The sequence below is a fragment of the Oncorhynchus masou genome, unplaced genomic scaffold (assembly GCF_036934945.1).
Source record: "Oncorhynchus masou masou isolate Uvic2021 unplaced genomic scaffold, UVic_Omas_1.1 unplaced_scaffold_2167, whole genome shotgun sequence".
Classification (NCBI taxonomy): Eukaryota; Metazoa; Chordata; class Actinopteri; order Salmoniformes; family Salmonidae; genus Oncorhynchus; species Oncorhynchus masou.
Window position 1 is genome coordinate 1864 of NW_027008644.1, and position 4384 is coordinate 6247.

Here is a 4384-nt window from a genome sequence, read left to right on the forward strand (position 1 = left end):
AAATGTGTACATGACATTGCAACACAATTTCCCTATGGAGACAATAAAGTCAGTATGTAAGACTGACAATAAAGTCAGTATCTAGGCTTTTTGATACCAGGGGTTCCGTTAGGAAAATGTGGCACAGGACAATGTAAACGGGAAGATATACATTTACCGGTCATTGGTAACATTCACCAGATCCATATGCGTAACCCATTAGGACGTCGACCCATGGTGCTCAGAATGACAGAAATCACATTTATACTGAACAAAAATATAAACGCAACATACAACAATTTCAACTATTTAACTGAGTTACAGTTCATAGAAGGAAATCAGAGGAAATTGAAAAACATTTGTTGAGGCCCTAATCTATGGATTTCACATGACTGTGCAGAGGTACAGCCATGGGCCCACCCACTGGAGAACCATGCCCACCCACTGGGGATCCAGTCTCACCCACTGGAGAACCATGCATACCCACTGGGGATCCAGTCTCACCCACTGGAGAACCATGCCCACCCACTGGGGAGCCAGTCTCACCCACTGGGGATCCAGTCTCACCCACTGGAGAACCATGCATACCCACTGGGGATCCAGTCTCACCCACTGGAGAACCATGCCCACCCACTGGGGAGCCAGTCTCACCCACTGGGGATCCAGTCTCACCCACTGGAGAACCATGCATACCCACTGGGGATCCAGTCTCACCCACTGGAGAACCATGCCCACCCACTGGGGATCCAGTCTCACCCACTGGAGAACCATGCCCACCCACTGGGGATCCAGTCTCACCCACTGGAGAACCATGCCCACCCACTGGGGAGCCAGTCTCACCCGCTGGGGATCCAGTCTCACCCACTGGAGAACCATGCCCACCCACTGGGGAGCCAGGCTCCCCCACTGGGGAGCCAGTCTCACCCACTGGGGAGCCAGGCCCATCCACTGGGGAGCCAGTCTCACCCACTGGGGAGCCATGCCCACCCACTGGGGAGCCAGGCTCCCCCACTGGGGAGCCAGTCTCACCCACTGGGGAGCCAGGCCCATCCACTGGAGAACCATGCCCACCCACTGGGGAGCCAGGCCCATCCGCTGGGGAGCCAGGCCCATCCACTGGGGAGCCAGGCCCATTAACAAAAGGCTAAACTTGTGAGCCAATATATATATTTCATTTCGTTTGCGATTTTCATGAATAGTTAACGTTGCGTTATGCTAATGAGCTTGAGGCTATAAATACGCTCCCAGATACGGGATTGCTCGACGCCAGAGGTTAACAGATTAAACACAGAGAAAACACAGTAACAGATTAAACACAAGTCGCTCTGGATAAGAGCGTCTGCCAAATTACTTAAATGTAAATGTAAACAGAGAAAACACAGTAAGAGATTAAACACAGAGAAAACACAGAGAAAACACAGAGAAAACACAGAGAAAACACAGTAAGAGATTAAACACAGAGAAAACACAGAGAAAACACAGAGAAAACACAGTAACAGATTAAACACAGAGAAAACACAGTAACAGATTAAACACAGAGAAAACACAGTAACAGATTAAACACAGAGAAAACACAGAGAAAACACAGAGAAAACACAGTAACAGATTAAACACAATAACAGAGAAAACACAGTAAGAGATTAAACACAGAGAAAACACAGAGAAAACACAGTAATAGATTAAACACAGAGAAAACACAGAGAAAACACAGTAACAGAGAAAACACAGTAAGAGATTAAACACAGAGAAAACACAGAGAAAACACAGTAACAGATTAAAAACAGAGAAAACACAGTAACAGAGAAAATATTTGTTGGTGTTTGGGGAGTGAAGTAGTTCAAATGTTTTCCACTCTGTGTGTTTGTGTCAGATGACGCGGAGAATCTCCCGACAGTTTGTTATCTTGGTCGTTTTTTTGTTTGTTTGTTGTGTCACATTGATTGAAAAACCACCACACAACCACAGTCAACAGTTGTTCCTGTTTTTTTGGGATGTGAGTGGGATGTTAGCTGTCTGTTGTTGTCAGAATGTATAGAGCACCAGTTCCTGGGTCCTCCTGAGTGCTGCCTCCGTGCTGTTTCTCTGCTTTCTGACACCCTTTACAACTACCTGCTGAGCTATTCTCAGACACTCCCCAAACACCAACAAATATTTTCTCTGTTACTGTGTTTTCTCTGTGTTTAATCTGTTACTGTGTTTTCTCTGTGTTTTCTCTGTGTTTAATCTCTTACTGTGTTTTCTCGGGTCCTGTGTGGCTCAGTCGGTAGAGCATGGCGCTAGCAACGCCAAGCGTCGTGGGTTCGATTCCCGCTGGGGCCACCCATATGTAAAAGTAGTGGCCCCAGCCGACTTGTAAGTCGCTTTGGACAAAAGCGTCTGCTAAATGGGATATATTATTATTATTATTATTATTATTATATTATAGAAGTTGAAGACTCTTTTGGTTGACAAGCCATGAAAGAGATGAGATGGCCTTTTTTTCTCTGTGTGAAACTACACACAAACTCGAATCAACAACCCAAGGGTGAACATAAGGGTTGGTTTCCTGTGTCCACCGCTCTGCTGTGATGGCAGACTGACTGTGTTAACAAAAGGAAGGAGGTCTGGCTGTCGTGCCTGATGTTGATATTTGTCTAATCTGGGGAAAGAGAGGGGTGGGTGGTAGTAGAGTGAGAGGGGGGGGTAGTAGAGAGAGAGAGAGAGAAGGAGAAAGAGAGAGAGAGGATAGCAGAGGGAGAGATAGCAGAGAGAGAGAGAGGTAGGGGTAGTAGAGACAGAGAGAGAGGGAGAGAGAGAGAGGATAGCAGAGAGAGAGAGGGAGAGAGAGGATAGCAGAGAGAGAGAGAGAGAGGGAGGGAGAGAGAGGATAGCAGAGAGAGAGACCGAGAGAGAGAGGGAGAGAGAGAGAGAGAGGGAGAGAGAGAGAGGATAGCAGAGAGAGAGAGAGAGGGAGGGAGAGAGAGGATAGCAGAGAGAGAGACAGAGAGAGAGAGGGAGAGAGAGAGAGAGAGGGAGAGAGAGAGGATAGCAGAGAGAGAGAGTGAGGATAGCAGAGAGAGAGCGAGAGGATAGCAGAGAGAGAGAGAGAGATGATAGCAGAGAGAGAGAGAGAGAGGGGGGGAGAGAGAGGATAGCAGAGAGAGAGACAGAGAGAGAGAGGGAGAGAGAGAGAGAGAGGGAGAGAGAGAGAGGATAGCAGAGAGAGAGAGAGAGAGAGAGAGAGAGAGACAGAGAGAGAGAGAGAGAGAGACAGAGAGAGAGAGAGAGAGAGAGACAGAGAGAGAGAGAGACAGAGAGAGAGAGAGAGAGAGACAGAGAGAGAGAGAGACAGAGAGAGAGAGAGAGAGAGAGAGAGAGAGACAGAGAGAGAGGATAGCAGAGAGAGAAGGATGACGGGCACAGCTTTATCTCAGCTGTCAGAACTCCAGCGGTCGATACCAGAATGTTACAATATTTGAAAAATGAAGAAGGAAAATATCTCCTATTGGTTTTGCATCGTGAGGAGTGAGTGAGAGGGTTAAGTAAGGTGATTTGTAGCATCTGACTCTGAGTGGATGGATGGAAACATTGTGTCTGTGTGTGTGTGTGTGTCTGTGTCTGTGTCTGTGTCTGTCTGCGTCTGTGTCTGTCTGTGTCTGTGTCTGTGTCTGTGTGTGTGTATCTGTGTATCTGTGTATCTGTGTGTGTGTGTGTGTGTGTGTGTGTGTGTGTGTGTGTGTGTGTGTGTGTGTGTGTGTGTGTGTGTGTGTGTGTGTGTGTGTGTGTGTGTGTGTGTGTGTGTGTGTGTGTGTGTGTGTGTGTGTGTGTGTGTCTGTGTGTCTGTGTATCTGTGTGTGTGTGTGTGTGTGTGTGTGTGTGTGTGTGTGTGTGTGTGTGTGTGTGTGTGTGTGTGCGTGCGTGCGTGCGTGTGTGTGTGTGCGTGCTGTAATTGTGCAGTGATTGAGCTGTTGAGGGTAAAAATATAATTCATAGACCTACAGTGTCTTTCTAAATTTCTCTTGAATAATGTTTTTTAAATCGATGATACTGTGTGGGTCGAGTGTTTCAGTGCTAATTATATACTGGACTATAGAAACCTACTGTGTTGCAAGGATCGATACTGTGTGGGTCTCGTGTTTCAGTGCTAATTATATACTGGACTATAGAAACCTACTGTGTTGCAAGGTTCGATACTGTGTGGGTCTAGTGTTTCAGTTCTAATTATATACTGGACTATAGAAACCTACTGTTGCTGGTTGGTTCGATACTGTGTGGGTCTCATGTTTCAGTGCTAATTATATACTGGACTATAGAAACCTAAACCTACTGACTAGTAATGGAAAGGTTGCAAGTTCAAACCCCCGAGCTGACAAGGTACAAATCTGTCGTTCTGCCCCTGAACAGGCAGTTAACCCACTGTTCCCAG

General features: G+C 46.8%; 1 non-coding gene across 1 annotated transcript; it reads left to right on the top strand.

Moving 5' to 3' along the window:
* Positions 1–2222: 2222 nt before the first annotated feature.
* On the top strand, positions 2223–2298 carry trnaa-agc (transfer RNA alanine (anticodon AGC)). The gene has a single exon. It is a non-coding gene; the product is annotated as a tRNA-Ala (tRNA).
* The last annotated feature ends 2086 nt before the right edge of the window (positions 2299–4384 follow it).